Source organism: Scardinius erythrophthalmus (assembly GCF_964197995.2).
Source record: "Scardinius erythrophthalmus genome assembly, chromosome: 18".
In the NCBI taxonomy this organism is placed as follows: Eukaryota; Metazoa; Chordata; class Actinopteri; order Cypriniformes; family Leuciscidae; genus Scardinius; species Scardinius erythrophthalmus.
The window spans coordinates 4,678,168-4,700,032 of record NC_138238.1 but is presented as its reverse complement, the minus strand read 5'-3'; the positions used below and the strand labels follow the sequence as shown (position 1 = coordinate 4,700,032).

Below are 21,865 nucleotides of genomic sequence, written 5' to 3'. Positions count from 1 at the left end.
TACTTTCATTTTATTTTATGATGATTTATGCCCTTACATTATTAAAATAAACAGTTTATTCCATGCCACATCACAACCAGCTTTCAGAGCATGCTCAAGCTTTTATTAGGACGTAACACAGCAGGTTCAGTCAGATCATTCTCACCCCGCAGAATTCCTCAGAGACTGTTTCCAGATGCCCGGCTCTCAACCTGACAGACTACAGCATGCCGTGCTGTGTGGGAGCAGACTGCCAGTGCCATGTTGTTGATTAAGGTTGCATAAGGATGTTTTTCGCTCGGACTGGCTTGTGAGAAAGAACTATAAAAATCTGGGCCGCACTGGATTTACACTGAGCGCTATTGTCCTGATCACACACACACACATAAACAATCCCCGCACAAACACACACTCACAACAAGAGGCCACTGATCTGAGCCCCTTCAGGCCGAGTGTCGCTCTCTCTCTCTCTCTCTCTCTCTCTCTCTCTCTCTCTCTCTCTCTCTCTCTCTGCAGGCCGGGTCACATGAGGGGTGGCATCATACAGAGGGGGCGTGGCCACTGCCAACACAGTGCCAGTCTGACACATCAGAGCAAATAAAGAGGTAAACATGGTAAAGATACTCATACCTTCCAAAACACCCACAGCTGCAACAACCTGTGACAACATCTGAGACTGAATCGCAATATTCTTTGAGTTTAAAGTCAACATGAAGCTGCATTTGCAACCCATTTTGCTTCAAAAATCGGACGCATTTCTGAATGAAACAGGATATTGAACGAGAAAAAAAAAACGTAGGCCGGGACTTGATTGCATACATCTGAAATTGATTGTAATGCAACACTGTTTGGCAACACCAAACTAAAATTAAAACTATTAAAAATACTTTTCATTTATTAAGCTGAAATAAAGTATAAACAGTAGATGAAAAATTACTTAAAAATTTTTAATGAAAATGAGAAGTTTTGTCTTGGCTACTAATTGAAATGAACATGTTTAAATTGAAGTACTAAAATTACTAAAACTAAAATTAATAGAAAATGTAATTAATGCTAAATATAACTATTTCAAAAGAAACCAATAAAAGGACAAAAGCACATTACACTTAAATTAAAATTAAAGCCAATTCCAAATATTAATATAAAATATAATAGAATGTGAATAATACTAAAATAACACTGCAAAGCAAGTTAGAATTTGATCTGTTTGAATTTTCATGAATTTTGCACAATAAAACCAAAAAATTATTTAATTTATAAACTTTCTCATCATGCCTTTGGTTTATTAAAGGTGAAGTGTGTCATTTCTGCACCACTAATATCACCAAATGGAATTGAATAACTAGATCCCAAATACCACAGGGTTATGTTAATCTATAACATAGAACTGCACACTTCACCTTTAACGCCACATTTGACTGACAGATATTGCGGTGAATTAAACAGCCAATCAGAGTCCAGCTCTCACCATAAGCCCCACCCACCCATGACTGATTGGATTAGAAGAATGTCAGTCTCCGTTGAGGACACTACACAGGACAGAGTTGTAAACCAAGGGGAGCCGTGACATTATAACACGCTCTGATGAGTCGGATGGTTCATTGTGAGAAAGAAAGAGTGTGTGCACATGTTTGTGTGTGTGTGTGTGCTGGCATTTTATTAATGAGACATGAAATCCATGCAGGAAAGCAGGGGAGGGCAATCCCAGCTTTGATTGGTCCTGAGCCGAGACAGCGCAGGAAATGAAAAGACTCAAACGATCGTAGAGAGAGATGAGAGATTGAGCAGACGGAGGAGGAGAGACGTCTCTAGTGTTTTACCATCATTACAGATGCTGAAACGCTGTCTGGATGGAATCATCGGGTTAATAGAAACACTTCATCCACATTGCAAACCTTCTTATTCACAGAATGTTTACGCTGCTCTTAGAATTATAAAAATAGACACTGAAGCTCCAAAAATGATACAAAAAGCACCATAAAAGTATTACAAATCTAGTCCATACTTCTTTTGCACTATATTCCAAGCCTTTCAAAGTCACATGATAGCTTTGAATGAGCAATGACATTCAATCATGTCAATTCAATCATCAATGCATCTTATTTTCTTTGAAACAAATTAATTATTTTATTCAGCAAGGATGCATTAAATTGATACAAATATAAAGATAAACACACACACACACACACATACATATACATACATGTTCCATTCAATTCATCAGATAATCCACAGTTTCCATAAAATATTTTCAACATTGATCATTTTTTTTGAGCAGCAAATCATCATATTACAATGATTTCTGAAGAATCATGTGACACTGAAGACTGGAGTAATGATGCTGAAAATTCAGCTTTGATCACAGGGATAAATTACATTTTAAAATATATTCAAATAGAAAACATTTATTTCAAATTGTAATAATATTTCACAATATTACTGTATTTACTGTATTTTTGATCAAGCAAATGCAGCCTTGGTGAGCAGAAGAGACTTCTCCATTAAAAACCTCACAGACCTCAAACTTTTGAACAGTGTACGTGGACTCAAAAGAACAGAGCAGCGAATAAAGGTCGAAATTTGTGCTCATTCCTCACATTAAGCTCTCATATGACTTCAAAAGCCTCGGATTACAGCGCACCGGTCATACTGACTACTTTTATGGTGCTTTTTAGTCATTTTTGGTCCCGATTCAGCCAAGATACTCTCCTTTCATTTGCTACAGAGGAAAGAAATTCATTCAGGTCTGGAACGACATGAATGTTCTTTTTGTTAATGCTGTGAGAGAAGAGAGCAGCAAAGCTCTTGTAAATATCACAGTGTGATGAATGATAACAATAAGGAGGACAGCCTCCAGTCTGATAGATGAACACACTTCACACACTTCCACTTGGCATTTGGAGCGGACTGACCGGGCCACATAAACAGGGTTTCTGATGAGCATTTGTGAGAGTTAACGTGTTAGTATAGAGCTCATGAATGTACGGGTGATTCGCAGTGATTTTGCTGACAATATAAAATCAACCAACACTGTAAATAATCACGATGATTTTAATGTGCTTTTATTTGGCCAATGAACTGTAATTTAATATTCTGCAGCAAAAATACTGAACAGCTGAATCAGTTTAAACTGTAATGAAATGATTCAAAACTAAAAAAAAAAAATAAAAAAAAAATTACTAGAAAATATAATTTAAAACCATTTTATGTGGACTTTTTTTTTTTTCTCTAATTTGGGAAAATCATTTCAGAAGAAATATACACAAATACACATAAAAAGTTCAGGGTCAGTAAGATTTTTTTGAAGAAACTAATACTTTTTTTTTCAGCTTTAAACTGTCCACAAGTGACAAAGACATTTATAATGTTACAAAAAATATATTTCAAATAAATTCTGATCTTTTTATCTTTCTATTAATCAAAGTATCCTGAAAAAAATGTTATAGTGTTTTTACAAAAATATGAAGCACTGCTTACATCATTGATAATAATATATATATATATTTTTTTTTTTTTTTTTTTTTCCTTGAGCAGCAAATCATCATATTAGAATGATTTCTGAAGGATCATGTGACACTGAAGACTGGAGTAATGATGCTGAAAATTCAGCTTTGATCACAGGAATAAATTACATTTTAAAATATATTCAAATAGAAAACGTTTATTTTAAATTGTAACAATTACTGATTTCACAGAATTTTTATTTAAAAAAAATGCAGCCTTGGTGAGCATTCGAGACTTCTTTCAAAAACATTTTACCAATCCCAAACTTTTGAACTGTAGGTATGAACATCAACATAGATAATATAGTCAAAAAGCTGAAAAATGTCATCCATCCCTAGTGTGTGTGTGTGTGTGTGTGTGTGTGTGTGTGTGTGTGTGTGTGTGTGTGTGTGTGTGTGTGTGTGTGTGTGTGTGTGTGTGTGTGTGTGTGTGTGTGTGGCACATGCTGTCCTCCATCTGCCGCCTGATAAGTTATTTCCTTTCCTGTGCAGCCAGGTTTCCTGCTCGAGTCTGAAACACTTCTTAACCTTTGGATAAGATACATACACTTCCACACATTCCTCAAACAAGTCCTGAACACTAGTACACACAAGCACAGACTCACAAACACACACACGCGCATGGCCTATCCACAGACGCGTTTGCACACAACCCGCTGGGATGTCTCCATGTTTTCAGGCCTCTGTGGAGCGTTTGGTAACAGCTCTGATAATGAGAAACGCTGTGCCAGTGAGGCAGCAATAACAGGAACAATGAGAAAACAAAAAGAACAAGAAAAATCCTTTGAATATTCCTGCAGACTGAGAGGATCAGAGAGTGTGACTGAGCTGAACATGCAGCTTTCATTACGTGTGAAAAGACGAAATGAAAATGAACCCGACAGGCCAGACTTTCTACGCTTGACTTATTTGACTGAAACTGGATCTTAAAAACATTAGTGTGTTTATGTGGACATAAAAAGATGGAGGTGATTATTTAAGCTCATCGTGTTTTGTGGTAAACAACAATAAACAAAAAAAAAATTACTTCTGGATTAAATGCAGGATATTCCTAGCCTAGAAATCTAGACGCACCCTAGCAGCAGCAAAATTAATTTTGCAGCCAGGGTAGTCTAGCAACTCTCCGTTGACTTTCGGAGCTGCAAAACCTAAATTGGGTCAGGCCAATCACATCGCGTATAGAGTAGGCGGGGCGGGCTTAACATAATGACAACAGAGTTGCGACGGTTCCCTGCTACTTGAAAACACTGAATGGCGGCTGCTGCTGGCGAACAGTCTTTCGAATCAGCTTTGGCCGCGACTCTGGAGGACTTGGAGTTAAGTTTTTCTTTGAGAAAAGAGCAAAGAACGGCACTTAAGTCATTCTTAAAAAAGGAAGATGTGTTCGTAGTTTTGCCGGCCAGATTCAAAAGTTGAATCTATCAACTAACGTCAGCTCCGCTGTTGGGAAAACGCTCTGGTTGGTTGAAGCGCTGTCCTATTGCGTGCGGAGGGAATTTGAAAGACAGCCGTTTATCCCGCCCCTCGGATTGAGCCGTGTCTATGGTGAGTTGCCAGACCTAACATCTTGATATAGGTATGGCTTACCAGGCTAGGATATTCCCTTAATGTGGCCATATCATGAGATTTTTCTTGTTCTTTTGAAATGAGAGAAATGTGCAACATACTCTAACATTCACAACTCAAAAATCCCTCCTCAGTTCATCCAGAAAATGCAAAAACATCTTTTTCAGAAATCCTTGCATATTGACACCACAGCCATGAGCTCATTAAACATATGACCAACCATATTCACATCAACATCTATTCTGTATTCAGCAAAACTGCCCTCAGGTGAGTCTTAAAGGTACAGTAGCAAAAACTGCTTGTTTAATACTAAATGTGAGGGAGAGGCTGGAAATATGTCATTTAAACTATTATGCCTGAGTCTGGCACAAGACACCTTGACAAATCTTGGACTTCAGAGAAAAAAATAACATGCAACAGCAACAACAAAAACTTGACAGACTTTGTCCAGACGTATTTACTGAGGAAATGTTTTGACCCTACCTTGAGCAGTGAGGTTTCAGTGTATGATTTGGAGGTCCATTGTAGCCGGCGAGCTGTAGGAGGAATCCAACCGTCACATCGCTCCTTCAGACTTAAAGCTTTGCCTCATTCTCTCTCTCTCTTTCTGAGATATCTATCTATCTATCTATCTATCTATCTATCTATCTATCTATCTATCTATCTATCTATCTATCTATCTATCTATCTATCTATCTATCTATCTATCTATCTATCTATCTATCCATTCCACAGATCCACAAAGTGAACAGGTGCAGCTGAAATCCAGGAGCTCAATGAAACCTGGAGGGAGAACGAGAGAGACAGAGACACAGGTTAGATGTTTGTTCTGGTAATTATGTAAGCCAGTCATTATCGCACAATAAACCCTGACAGGGTCAGGCCCTTGTTATAGACTGCAACAGTCGGGTTCTGGAAGTAAAAATGGAAAAAAGGATATTGATTTTAACAATAACTTACAAACCTTTAAAGACAGACAAACTGTGAGCTATGAGGTTGTTAATCCATAGTATTTGCTTCTGCTTAAGATGTCAGCTCGCATTATTTCAGCTTATTTTTAAAATAATCATGTTTAACAGTGGAATTCCTGGTGAAAAACTGCATTACCTGTGATGCTGTACAGAAAATTACAGCCATCAGAGACGAAATAAGCAACACGCAAAATAGTTTTTTAGCTCCACCCACTCCCATGAAGCACTGCGAATGATGTAATCGAGTCTATGTCCCTTCACTCCTATATATATATATTTATATATACACACACACACACACACACACACACACACACACACACACACACATTCAATTGTGCTTCATGGGATTGTAGTTCTTTCCCTCAATAAAGCCATTAAGTACACAGTTTTGTACCTTGTATTTTTGTTTGACTTTTCAAAAACTTTTTTGCTTCAAATCAAAGTGTCTACTGTTATGATTCACCTCGTTGACTTGACTTGGTTCATGGCTTATAACTCTTTAACAAAGACTATTTTATGGGGAAAATGAATGAAAAAAATACTTCCGGAACCAGCACCGCTGAAAAAGGGGGCGGGCAATAATGCAATCTATACGGCTAGATATTAAAATAAATAAATGTATTATATGGCCACAGATTGAAATAAATAAATTCACATAAATAAGTGACAGCAACTTCAGAAAATTAAAAGTGTATTTTTTTTTTTTGTTTACTGTAAAGTGCACAAACTGAACTGCTCATATTTTTATTTTATGCAAAATATATATTTTACTAAATAATTTGAGTCTAAAGAAGAAAACGAAAGCCATATTTCTAACCAAGTTGTGTGTGATATGTGATATAGGGGGAAAAGGCAACGAAAAAGCATGCCAAGTGTCCCACAACCAGGACACTGACAGTAAACAGGCTAAATAATTATATTATGTTTGAAGAAAGAGACCACAAAGTGATATGAGAAGCTTTATAGGAAATTGGTTGCCAGGGACAAAACAACGGCCAATTATACAGTTTAGAGATATTATATACAAATATTCGTTGACTGACCAATCAGAATCATGTATTCCAGAGAGCCATGTACAGTAATAATAATCTTGACACAATGAGAATAATGGAGATAACGAACACAGGGTCTTAAGATCTGATTTTCCACATGTATGTGGCCTGGCCTTGACACACAGGGAAAACATGATGGTAATAAACAATGTTCAGTCGTGAACTAAATCACACATTTAGTCATTACTTTGTGAGTCACGGTTTCAATTTCAACCCATTTGCTAATCTGATTCAAGTCATGCCCTGTATTCAGACAAGATATGTCAGACTTTGTCTCAATAACATCAGACAAAGATCAAACTCATATACAAAAATCTCAACAGAAGTCTATACTTTTCACCCATTATATCGTCCAACAGGCCAAAACCAGCTTCTCCTCAACAAATATACTTAGGTTTTGAGGTATCATTCATGTCTGTAGCACAAATAATGCAGGACGAGTTAATCTCTGAAGTACGTGTTTGTTGAAGTTTGAGTAATAGCATCACTAATGCCAAGTGCCACTAATGCCATCTCCTCTTAACTTAATGAACGAGTCGTGTTAAACACAACCATTTCAAATACACAAATTACACAGGAAATCGACTTCACGCCTCATTTATATGGCGTATATAACACTGTTGCTGTTTGCAATGGGAGTGAATACATTTAACAGCTCCAGATATTTCACCAACTTAAGCCACCACCCAGGATTTGATTCAAATTCAGCAGCCGTCAGTCCATCAGACTCAAATGGCGTTTTTAAAATTGAAACAGCTCTCGGCATCGCCACACATCGGAGCCTGAACGCAGAGATAGCTTCTGTGTGTCATATAATCCCAGCTGCCGCTCCAGAGGATGCCATACATGAATTTAAATGAGACGGAGAGATCGAATGGAGTGGGAGGAGGGTTTGGATAAAGAGCGAAAAAAGGAAAGACAATTGAGAGACACGATGATGATGAGGAGGAGGAACAGACAGACGTGACAAAGTACAATTTATCTACCTGGGAAAAGCTGCATACAGGATTTTCATGCTTGTGCAATCCAAGCTGGTGAACATAAGCATCCGGCATGAGTGGGGTTACCATATTACCAAGTTTTTTGTTCAGACGCATGGAGTTGTGGGTGATGTGGCCACATCCCATTATAATGTAAGTGCCTTTAAATTGACCATTAAATCAAAACCAATTCTCGTAATCTTTCCTCAAAAACATTACGTCTCCTCACCCAGCACAAGGGCCGCCCTACATTATTTCTAATTCAAAAGGCCAATTTACTCATCAAAGTAGGGAACACAAAACAGTAGCAAATTCCATGCCAATTTTACCATGATAATGGTAAATAAATTATTATATAAAAAAAAAAACTTTACCATGATAGGATAATGCATCATGCATTTATATTTCACAATTTGCCAAAAATAACCATAATAACCATGGTTTCCACCAGATTAGAATAGTTACCACTGTAAAATCATTATAATCAACATTTGATCTGAAACACTTGATGATTAAAGAATCAGTAATTTATTATTTGCTATATGCTATATGCTATATATATATATATATATATATATATATATATATATATACACACCAAATGAACATTTAAACCTGTCTCTTTATGTCCATTTTTATTTTTGAGTAAGCATTAATTTAATATTATATTAATATTATTGTATGTGTAATATTAATATAATACAAAATTATAACATTTTACACTATATATATTACACTATATATATATATATATATATATATATATATATATATATATATATATATATATATTCTCATATTGCACCAAAAAATAAATAAAATACATAAAACAAATATTAACCTTGTTGACCAGGTAAGTGAGAGCAGTTATTGGCCGATTAATCAGCATTAGCATCTTTTCTTTCATATCATGACTCAAAAAGGCAATACTAATATAATGCTTCCAAAAAATCTCCATGGAAATGTGCGAGGCGTAACATCAATAATCACACGTCTGTGCCTCTCTGTGTGTTTCTGTCGTCCCTGGCGAGCAGAAAAATGTCTGTGTAACCTTTAAAGAGCAGATGAAAGCAGCAGATCTCAGACGGCGATGGCCTGCCCGTGAACTCGCTTGATGAGCAGAGAATAAAACCTGCTCTCCTCCAGCGGGTCACATCTGACGCTCTCCACAGCGAGAGTCCTGCGAGACTGATTTCAGCTTCAGTTACATGATAACAGGCTTTCCTTCTCAGCAAAATAGGTCTTATGTCCTGATCGTTGAACACACCACAGAAGCATCCTGAACGAACAGAGCTGATCGTCTGTCAGTAGCCAGCTTCATTCCCATCTGTTTTATAGAATAAACCCGGCACAATAATGCATTTAATGCCTTCAAATTTCTAAAAATAGAAGCTGCATTTCTGCTTTTAATTTCAGAGATGTTTTTCCAAAGTGAGATGTGGATAAAAAATAGTGTCTGACAAGCTTTAAAAATGACAAAAAGACCACAAATGTTAGTGCAAAAAATAAATAAATAAAATAATCAAATAAAATAACATTAAATTGCATGAAAGAAAGAGCCGTGTGAATATCCTACAGCTCTGAACAACAATAGCACACTGCAATTCAACATGACACACGAGTTATGCACCACATGTGATGGGTCAGGGGTTTGTTCAACTCCCCAAAGCAAAGTATGAGCAATAATAATAGTGATTCCTTCCTTAGCAAGCACTACTATTAAATTATACAGTCAGAAAAGAAAGATTTGAACAGCTATTAAATGTGCAAAGGCCATTTGCGCTGCATTTCCATGAATGTGTAATACTGCTGAGACCCACACTGCTCATCCAATCACCTCTCCTGAGACGCTATCCCTGAACGAACGCTGTTTGTCAGAAAAAGCTGAAAAATACACGAACCAAGGCAGTTTCACTTATATATATCTGGATCTGTGTGCTTTAAAAGCGCTGTGTGTGTGTGTGTGTGTGTGTGTGTGTGTCCCTGGGCAAGAATCACACTAATTAGCGGCGTTTGTTCTGCCAGTTGACAGTCTTCTAGCACTGGAGATCAGGGTTTATATTTAAAACCTCCATTAACATGCAATATATCTGAGCAAAGAGCAGCTACAGTTTACCAGGATTACAGCAACGGTCCTGTAAATACTCAACAAAGCCTCTTTGAATGAAAGTTTAGTCATGTAATGTGCGCATGTGCGTGACCCGCACATTTGGGTTTAACAGTGATTCAGGATGGATTTATCAATAGCCGCTCCTTATGTGACTCACCCACATTCACAAGAGCTAAAGACCAATTATTAATGTTTTTAATTCAACAACTCCTGGCTGTTCCCCTGAAAACGGCCCTGCATGTTGAGACTAGTATGATTAAAGGGGGGGTGAAATGCTATTTCATGCATACTGAGTTTTTTTACACTGTTAAAGAGTTGGATTCCCATGCTAAACATGGACAAAGTTTCAAAAATTAAATTCCACGTTTGAAGGAGTATTTCTGTGCCAAAAATTGTCCTTCCGGTTTGTCACAAGTTTCGGAAAGTTTTTTTCGAGTATGGGTATGTGTGACGTCAGATGTAACGGAATTTCCTTATATGGGTCCTAAGGGCACTTCTCCGGTAAGATCGCGGGCGCGCGCGCACTCCTAGACCAAAGAAAGAGAGCGAAAGCAGTTCGCCATCAAAGCGCCCTGCCCGGCTTTTGGGAAGCCAATGTCACCAAAGAAGTGTGTTTTGGGATGCCAGGGCAAGACAACCCTGCACAGATTCCCAAAGAACCCAGCGTTAAGGCACCAGTGGATGGAGTTTGTTTTTCCTGAGCATAAACAAGTTGTGTAGACTGTTTGTTCCCTGCATTTCGACGATGATTGTTTTATAAACAAAGCCCAGATCGACGGATTTGCAGATCGTCTAATGCTTAAGGATCGAGCAGTCACAATGATAAAGGTTCGGTGAGTAAAACTGCTTCTAATCTATTGTCTCTGTGTGTTGTTAGCTATCGGCGCGTTAGCACAGCTTTAGCTCCGCCCACACGGCCCGCCTCCAGCCGCTCGTTTTTTTCCGGAAAGACTCGGTACAGCCTATCTTTCTGTTATAAATATAATAAAACTAAAGACTTTTTGGAGATATGAAGGATGCAATACTACTCTATAGGTACTCAAGATTAACAGGAGATTGAGTGAAAATGAGCATTTCACCCCCCCCTTTAAATCACTTACTAACCTTGCCTGTGCAAAATCATATCCAATCTTATCCACCCTTGCAGAACTCAACTAGCTATTCTTAATAATCAACTAATGTAATGATTATTAGAACTATTAAATCAACTATTTGAGTGGTTAATGCACTAATTATTTACTAGATCATTTAGCTTTTGCCTTTTCTCAACTAACAAAAAAAAAGTTCACTTGAAAATTTTACTAAAACTTAAAAACAATAAAGGCCAATTTCCTCATGATAACATGCATTTCACAACATATATGTTATATTGTCAATATCATATTTAGATGACTTTAATTGAACTTACATGTTGCGTTACAGATAAAAGCAAGAACATTTCTTACAGCATAACTAAAAGTTCCTCGACCTCGAGTAGTGGTCCCTCATCAGCACTTTATAGCTCAAATTGCACATTTTTTGTACAGAGGAATTCAGCACAAATAGAAACTGCATTTCTGCTTTTAATTTCCAAGAGATTTTCTTTTCCAAAATGAGATGCTTTTTTTCTGTGAAACAAAGGCAGATGGGGAGTAGTGGCTATTTTAAAGTGGCCATAAAATAAATAAATAAATAAATAAATAAATAAATAAATAAGTAAATAAATAAATAAAATGTAAAAAAAAAATATATATATGTAACAAAATAAAAAATTAAAATAAAATAAAATGCATAAAAAGTTGTAAATATTCTATAAAAAAAATCCTAAGGTGCTCCACAGATGTAGGAAAGTCATAAAGGTTTGGAGAGCATTTCTACTTTTAACCGCTCCAGAACACTTGCCCTATAAAGGGTTAGTTCACCCAAAAATGAAAATTCTGTCAGTAATTACTCTCCCTCATGTTGTTCCAAGACTTTCGTTCATCTTCAGAACACAAATGAAGATATTTTTGATGAAATCTGAGAGCTGGATCACTCCACCATAGGCTGCTATAGGTAATCGATATCTGCCGGCCCAGAAATGTTATTAAAATACATTGTAACAATAGTCCAAGTGACTACAGTGGCTCAACCTTAAGTTTATCAAGCGACGAGAATCCTTTTTGTGCGCAAAAAGAAAAAAAAATAACGACTTTATTCCACCATCTCTTCTCTTCCATGTCATTCTCAAGCTGTTGACGCTTCGGGGTTGTACGTCAGAACGTAGGCTCACTATTGGCTGAGGCTGGTCATGTGTGTGATGCTGGCCAATAGTGAGCCTACGTTCTGACGAACAACCCAGAAGCGCTGCGCTGTTACGCTACGTGAACTCACTCAGAGGAAAATGAATAGTTTTGAATAAAGTCGTTATTTTTGTTTGTTTTTTGCGCACAAAAAGTATTCTCGTTGCTTGATAAACTTAAGGTTGAGCCACTGTAGTCACTTGGACTATTGTAATGATGTCTTTACTAACTTTTCTGGGCTGGCAGATATCAATTACCTAGCAGACTATGAAGTAGTGATCCAGCTCTCAGATTTCATCAAAAATATCTTCATTTGTGTTCAGAAGATGAACGAAAGTCTTACGGGGTTGGAACAACATGAGGGTGAGTAATTACTGACAGAATTTTCATTTTTGGGTGAACTAACCCTTTAATCTAGTTTGTGCATTACTGTACACAAGATATTTGCTATCAGAAACCGAGCCACGAGTCAAAATGATTGTCCGTGGACAGTATATAAAACAGCTTCACTAAGAGGCACTGTGGCGACTCAAGCGTCTTCAGTACCAGTGCATCAGACAGGAAGATGCCAACACGTGCTTTATCACTTCCCTACTGGGAGCGCTCGAAATATCGCTTCTAATCGCGTGTCATTTCCTGGCTCACAGAAACGAGTGACGGCCTGGATTCAGCGCCCTGATTTTAACTGGCATAAATGAGGACAAAAATTCAATCATTAATAACCTGATTTCCCACTTTGAATAACATCCATATCTGATACCAAATTACCACAAACCAAGCTGAATAAACCAGCACTGAACCACAAATCAAGATAAGCTAAATGTCCAGTAGAAAATCCTCTCTCTCTCTCTGTGTGTAGCACCAATCACTGTTTTCTTTCCACTCAACTGTGTTTTATTTTCCTGGTGTGTGTTTGCGTTCGTGAGTGGGCATCTGTTTCCTGTCAGTGAAATATCAGGTTATAAAAGCACATCTCTGGGCCACAGCGTGTGTTGATGATACGGCTGTGTTCTGATCATGTATCAGAGATGGAAGACAGCAGGACGGACAAAGCCGGGATTCTGCCGGCCATCGGGAGGCAGATGAGGGTATCAGTGAATATTATGTGACAGAGAAACGATCTTCGGCAACACTGAATCCCTGTGAGAGAAGATGGCTGGGAAAGAGACACGGATCTAAAGCCTTTAAGACTAAACAAAACAATCAAGAAATCAAAGTCCAATTGCAACTTCATTATGGAAGACTGAAGAATTTATATTTATATATATATATATATATATATATATATATACACATATACATATTAATGCCTTATTCTGCATGTTACTCTACATCCCTTAATGAAACACAATACCTAAACTTAACTATATACATATTAACAACAACAACAACAACATGTGTATTATATATATATATATATATACATACACACACGTACAATCTTTATTATTTTCTATTAACACTAATACAAAATCTTAATAAAAGTCCAACTAGAACTTATAATAAATATTAAACAACATTATAATAAATAATTAAAAATATATATTTTTCTGTTTTATTACTAATATTTTTATTGTAAAGTGAATAATCCAAAACTGCAAAGTGCAATATCTGTTAAACTTTCTCAGTTGACCTGGCACTGGCAAAAAGTTTTGGCCCAACATCGCTGCAATCAAAGAAAAGTCTCTGTGTCAGTAGACCACTGATTTGAAAAGCCTTCAGACACATCCATCTATGGCTGGTCAATACTACAATCCACTCAGAGTCCCTGAACACTTCTCCTTCAGCTCACTTCCTGTCCCTCGTTTACCAGCCATCGCTCTCTTCCTCTGCTTTCTTCCTCTCAGACGCTGGTTGGTCGTGCTGCACATAAACAGCCCCAGTGGAAGAAAGGCCTGCATTGTGTCCACTGCACCTGGGCTAGACCGGGCCGCGCGGGGGTTTTGGACTCTGGTTACGGCCCAATCTCTGAGTCTGAGAGAGCATCCCACATCTGTTCTGAAAGCCAGGATGTTTTCTGATTTGAGGAATGGTTCACCCAAAAATGTTAAATTCAGTCAACCTTAACTCACCCTCATGTCATTCCAAACCTGTATGACTTTCTTTTTTTTTCTGTTGAATACTGTGAAATACTGTGACAGGTTTTATTTTGATTAATGAGATTTACTAGGAACCTAACACTCGTCAGGACGATTCCAGCAATGGGAACCAGGCTGAGCAAAAACAGTCTTTCTGATGGAGAAGAGCACAGGTGTAATAATGAGCTGCTCCTATTTACTTTCTGTAAGAAACTGACACTGGGAGATAGTAAACAACCTCAGGCAAAGTGAATATATTTTTAACATTAGTCTCACCATTTTTTTGGTCAGCCTTCCATAAAATAAAATGACAAAAAATACAATAATAAAATAAAATAATAAAAACATTTCTCGAGATGTTCTGTACATAAAAAGACTAAAAAAATAAAAAATAAAATAAAATAAAATAAAATAAAATAAAATAAAATAAAATAAAATAAAATAAAATAAAATAAAATAAAATAAAATAAAATAATGACATTTGGAATGAGAGTGAGTAAAAGGATGATCATTTTCATTTATGAGTGAACTGTCACTTTAATAGTACAGAACGCTTGCCAAGGCTTTGCTGCAGTGTGTGTGTGTGTGTGTGTGTGTGTGTGTGTGTGTGTGTGTGTGTGTGTGTGTGTGTGTGTGTGTGTGTGTGTGTGTGTTTGTGTGTGTGTGTGTGTGTGTGTGTGTGTGTGTGTGTGAGGTAAAACCACAGGGTCTCATTAATCACCTGCGCTCTGCCTCTTGCCTTCTGCCGAGCACAGTCTTGTATTTTAGCTGAAGCTAAAAATAGATATCCTTGGCAAATTGTGAGAGAACACACACACCTGTCACCTGTGATTCATTTGCGAAGGGAAGCACACAAACAAAAATGCACTCACACTCCTTTTCACAAACATACAGGGACCAAAATGAACCTTCGCCAAACAGCAAATGTAAATAACATTGGCTTGGTAAGTAATTGAAACCAGCTGGTCAGATTTTTTAAACTAACGCATGGTTTACTTTAAACTGCAATGTAAGATGTAAAATCAAAATCAAATAGATAACAACAATCAATCTCAAGCTCAGTAACTCAGGATAAAATTTCCCAGCCGATTAGGATATGATGATATGTTTATGAACAAAATACAGCAGAGTTGTTATCATTAACTAAACTAAAAATCATTTTTGTTAATTTTGTTAATTTTATATGAAAAACTAAAACCTTCAAAAACGTATTATCATACTTAAAAAATTAAAACATAAATAAGCTGAAGTAAAACAAACTTAAATAAAAGTAAATTAAACTTAAAAACAATCACATAAAAAAAAGATTTAAATCACATAAAAAGCACATAACAAAAATACTAAAACTTAAGCTAAAATTAAAAACTGGAAATACAAAATAAAAGCTCATTCATGTTATTAATACATATTATAATAGCAGCATATAAATACTAAAATAAAACTATATATATATATATATATATATATATATATATATATATATATATATATATATATATATATATATATATTCAAAATAAAGTAATACATAGGTTACTACACTGAGCATTTCCTCTAATAACAGCTATAAATTATAAAATAGCTATCATAAGTGGACCATAAGGAATTATGAAAAACTTTACTGTCACAAAATATAATTTACTTGAGAATTAAAACCACATTTGCATCTACATGCTATGTAAACCCCAAACTGAAGCGTAAATCATCTGGATTCGTTAATTCAATAGAAAGTATATTCACTCCACTTTAAGTTCAGTCCATTATTTTATATTGCTTCATATCTGTTTCTATAACGCAGAACAGCTCCACTCTCACAGACAGTGTGAATTAATATGGCCACTAGAATAAGCATATGCTACTTTCGTGTGCATGTGATACAATGCTTTTGTATTAGTCATAAACCACAGAACAGGAAAACACAAACAACCAACACAAACCTCTGGTTTCTCTTTTCCTTCCACACAACACTCTGATCCTCCTCTCGATTCTCTGCCTTTGTCAGTCAGTCGTGTTCAGTCATGTCAAACACGCTCCAGCTGAAGGGTTTTATCTGCACTCGAAACACACGACTGCTGACTGGGTTTCTTCAGAGCTTAATTTAAGTGGAAGATCTACTGTTATCAAGTGAGGAAGGGGGGGGGGGGGATAACACACTTTAGATGCTGTAATTAGAGAACAAACTTGATCCTGTGGAATTCTGCTGACATGAAAAGCTCCGTCAACCAGATGGATGTCAACAAAATAATAATAAAAAAACTAGATTTTTTCTTTCAAAAGAAAAAATATTGTTCTTGCCCATGCAAATGTTGCTGCCATAATGCTAGAGATGGTTAAATGTGTTATGTGGTTAAACTGTTTTTTGCATGCTTGCGTGGTCACTAGTACCAACCTTGCAACGCTTAAGTTTAACACTTTGGCCAGAAATACACTATATGCAACTGTGCAAAAAGTATGTTTGTTGAAAGAATGCATACGGAAAAGTGCATGCTGGTAAGTAACCAACCACTGCTGTAGCAAACTGCACTTTGCAACTCATTGTCTAAGCTATTAAAACACAATGATTTCATTCAGAAACATGTTTACTGCATTAGGAAATTCTCTAATATTCTTCTATTATGACAAACTACACAGAACTTTCATGTGGTGAGCAGAAGCTAAAAACAGAAGCTTTTGACCTTGACACGTGATAGCACAGCAAAAAGATAGAGAGAGGGTGGTGGATGTGAGAAAAAAAATACAGTGACAGTTTTTAATTTGATTAATGATATTTAAAACTTGTCAGGACGATTGCAGCGACGGAAACCAGGCTGAGCAAAAACAGATTCAAAAACACGATGAAGAGCACAGGTGTAATAATGAGCTGCTCCAATTTACTTTCTGTACAGTCAGATACTACGAGATAATAAACAACCTCTGGCAAAGTGAATATATATTTAACATTAGTCTCACCATTTTATGGTCTGCCTTCCAAAAATAAATAAATAAATAAATAAATAAATAAATAAATATGGATGGACGGACGGAATATAATAAATAAATAAATAGAAAGAATAATTAAATAAAATAGAATAGAAGTAAAATAAAATAAAATAGTTTTACTCCCTAATATTGCAAGGTTCTCCGTGATCACAGGAACAAAACTATAGTGAATGTAGTAAATAATAGTTGAAGTGTTGAAGATAATGAGAGTAAGTTTAGACACTGGAGCGAATCCTGAGCACTCGTAACAGAGGCATTCAGTGACAGTCTCTCTCTATCCATAAATCACTTTCTGTTTCTTTACTAGCACAAAAAATGCTTACCATTACTGGCATATCGCCATCATAAGCAGGACACACACAGTTTATTTCTCTCATCATTGCATTTCTTCGAGAGAAAGACCTGATCTGCAGGCTTCCACTTCACAGTCTGATCTTGTTTTGACAGCGATGAAAACAATGATGAAAAGAATGAATAGCATAAAGGAAACTGAGTCAGTCTTTGAAAAGGAAAAACAGGACTGATGGACTAAAAAGAAAGCAGGGAATAATGGGTGGCAGAGACATTTTCACGTGGATTTTCAGATACTGTCTCAGATCTGAGACACAAAGGCACCTCAAACCCCTTCCAACGGCCACTAAGATGCTTAAAAGCAAACACATGCTTTAATTGCTGCATTTAGAGTAGTGCTGCATGATCTCCTGGGGACTGTGGTTATTACAAACACACACACACACACAGTGAAGCCGGCACGCCACTAGCAGTGTTCAGCAGTATGCTTCATTTAGTAATAAGCTTCACATATTAAGCACGTGAGTGTTAACAGCCGCTGCGACTCAACGCGCTGCCGACTCTCAGACAACATCCAGCATAGTTGTGCGGAAAATAAAAGAAATAGCAGAACGTACTCGGTTACTAACGTAACCTCGGTTCTCTCTAGAAGAGGGAACGAGTACTGCGTTTTATCAAAACGCTACGGGAAAAGTCTCTTTTCACGAAACACTGAAGCAAAAAATTATCCTTTAATTTTCATATATGTAAAACGCGTTGCGGCAGCAGCAGACAGCTATGGCGAGACGGCTTGCTCGCTCATAGGCTGCTCTGCGGCAACTGCTTAAGCCTATCGAGCGAGGCCTGAGATGGCATCAGGCCAATGAGGGCGCTTCGCGCCCTCCTCGCCACTTCCCGCCGAAACGGGCGTGGCTTACCTCTATAAAAGGAGCTCGAGAAGGCTGACTCACTTGATTTTGATCGCCGAAGCGAACCAGAGTGAACCGTACGCACGGCAGAGAACGCAGTACTCGTTCCCTCTTCTAGAGAGAACCGAGGTTACGTTAGTAACCGAGTACGTTCTCTTACGAGAGTCCTCTCGTACTGCGTTTTATCAAAACGCTACGGGAACCCCTTGCAAAACGCCGTGCGTGCTGGGATAAAAAACACTGATCACCGGAAGCTATTTCAGGCATACAGTGCATAATCACCAGATTGACTCACACAGAGTCAGGGAATAAGGGTGGGAGCCTTAATTCCCTAAACTGTAGTGTCGTAGAATAGACATGTCCACAGACGCAAGTATAACATCACATAGACAGGGTAGGGAACCTGAACTAATGCGGAAAATGTGGGTCTTACACAGTTCTGCCCAAGATAGTCGGTAGCGCATAGCGCATGAGTTTCAGCGGTCTGACTAGACGGCTGAACGGATTACACCGACAAAAGCTTAGCCTGCAAGGCGGGAACCTCTAGGTTATAAAACCTGATAAATGTAGACGGCGAGGCCCAGCCTGCCGCCGTACATATATCCTGTAGGGAAATCCCGCTGGACCAAGCCCACGAAGAAGCAACGCTTCTCGTAGAGTGCGCTCTGACTCCCAACGGGCATGGAATGCCCTTGGCAGTATACGCCAGCGCTATGGCGTCAACTATCCATCTGGATAGACTTTGTTTCGAAACAGCCATTCCTTTGGAACGTCCACTGAACGAGACAAAGAGCTGCTCTGTCTGTCTGAAGACAGCAGAGCGGGACATATAAGCTCTTAAAGCCCTAACAGGGCAAAGAAAACTCGAGTCCCCTTCCTCACTCGATGCCGGCAGGGCAGCCAGGGAAATGACCTGAGCCCGAAAAGGCGTGTTGAGGGATTTCGGCACATAGCCGTGCTTAGGTTTGAGTATGACTTTAGAGTCATTAGGACCAAACTCCAAGCACGCTGGGCTCACAGAGAGCGCGTGCAGGTCGCCTATGCGCTTCACTGAAGCGAGAGCCATCAAAAACACTGTTTTGAAAGACAAGTGTTTGAGGCTAATAGACTGGATAGGCTCGAAAGGGGCACCTTTCATGGCCGCCAGGACCGTAGAAAGGTCCCACAAAGGAACTGAAGGAGGTCTGGGCGGATTCAGTCTCCTAGCTCCCCTGAGGAAGCGGATGACTAAATCATTCCTTCCCAGCGACTGACCCAGCGTTGAACCAAAGAACGCTGAAATAGCCGCCACATACACTTTGAGCGTGGAAGGGGATCTGCCCTTATCCAACAGCTCTTGTAGGAAGGAGAAAACCTCCGTTACCTCACATTCGAGGGGTGAAATGCTCCGAGCTGTACACCAGCCGGAGAAAACCGACCACTTCGAAGCATAAAGCCGCCGTGTCGACGGCGCTCTAGCCTGAGTGATGGTATTCACGACTCCCTCTGTGAGACTAACGGGTATCCGTTGAGCACCCACACATGAAGGGACCACAGTTCCGGGTGTGGGTGCCAAATCGAGCCCCCGGCCTGCGAGAGGAGATCTCTCCTCAACGGCAGTGGCCATGGATCGATATCTGTCAACTGCATCAGAACTGGGAACCATATCTGGTTCTCCCAGAAAGGAGCTACAAGCAGGACTGGGCATTTCGTTTCCCTGACCCATTCCAGCACCTGTGGCAGGAGGGAGACGGGGGGAAAAACATATAACGGGCAGCGCGGCCACCTTCGGGACAGCGCGCTGTCGGTCTTTGAAAAGAACGCGGGGCAGTGCGCGTTTTCGCGGGACGCGAAAAGGTCCACCTCCGCTCTGCCTAATCTCTCCCACAACAGCCGGACTGTTTGTGGGTGTAGAGACCATTCGCCCGGGGGAACATTGTTCCTGGACAGTCTGTCTGGGCCCACATTCTGAAGCCCAGGTACATGCACTGCTCTCAGCGAGCGTAAGTTGTGCTGAGCCCAAAATAGGAGGCGTTTCGCCAGCCTGTACAGGGATATGGACTTCAGACCGCCCTGGCGATTTATGTAGGACACCACAGCCATGTTGTCCGAGCGGACTATGACGTGTTCGTCCTTGATGTGGGGACAAAAACGCGTCATCGCGTTGTGCACTGCCAGCATTTCTAGGCAGTTTATGTGTTGGAGCTTTTCTCGTTCCGACCACAGGCCGAAGAACGGTCTGCCCTCGAGCAGAGCTCCCCATCCCGAGGTGGATGCGTCTGTCGACACCATCCTCACTCTCGAGGAAGTCCCCAGGCTTACTCCTGATTGGTACCAGTCGTCCGCCGTCCAAGGCGCCAGGGCTGAAACACAGCTCTGATCGACCTTGAGGCGTAATCGACCGGTCGCCCACGCTCTGCGCGGTACCCGCGTTTTCAACCAGAACTGCAGCGGGCGCATGCGGAGCAGGCCCAGCCGGAGAACTGACGATGCTGAAGCCATGAGACCCAGCATCTTTTGAAACTTCCTGAGCGGGGTGACAGCGCCGCAGCGGAAAGACCTCGCAGCGCGCTGAATGATCAACACGCGCTGTGGTGACAGCCGCGCTGTCATAGACTGTGAGTCCAGAACGACGCCCAGAAACAAAATCGTTTGACTGGGGTTCAATGAACTCTTTGTCCAGTTGACTGTGATACCAAGATTCTCGAGGTGATCGAGTAAAATGGTTCTGTGCTCCACGAGCTGTGATCGTGATTGAGCTAGGATCAACCAGTCGTCCAAATAGTTCAGCACTCGCATGCCTCTGAGTCTGAGAGGAGCGAGCGCTGCGTCCCTGCATTTCGTAAATGTACGAGGTGCTAGGGACAAGCCGAATGGCAGGACTGTATACTGGTATGTCTGACCCCCGAAGGCGAATCTCAAGTATCGCCTGTGGTGTGACGCTATCTGTATTTGAAAATACGCGTCCTTCAGATCTATCGACATGAACCAGTCTTCTCGGCGAACATGCGCGAGAATTTTGCTGGTTGTGAGCATTTTGAAACTGCGTTTCAATAATACTCTGTTCAGCCGTCTTAGATCCAGTATGGGTCTGATACCGCCGTCCTTTTTGGGGACTAGAAAGTATCTGCTGTATAGTCCCCCTTCGCTTAGAGCTGGGGGAACGCGCTCTATCGCCCCTTTGCTTATCAGTTTTGATATTTCG

General features: G+C 39.3%; 1 protein-coding gene across 5 annotated transcripts in view; it reads right to left on the bottom strand.

Moving 5' to 3' along the window:
- The window catches only part of ptprea (protein tyrosine phosphatase receptor type Ea), an 88,252-nt gene that overhangs the window by 30,737 nt on the left and 35,650 nt on the right, over positions 1-21,865 (bottom strand). For 4 of the 5 annotated variants that reach the window (XM_081393553.1, XM_081393554.1, XM_081393555.1 and 1 more), the window contains one exon: positions 5,532-5,831. The gene's annotated coding sequence lies outside the window, so the exon portion shown is untranslated. Of the gene's footprint in view, positions 1-5,531; positions 5,832-16,440; positions 16,583-21,865 lie in introns of those variants that run through there. The other variant, XM_081393556.1, reaches the window with a different exon arrangement.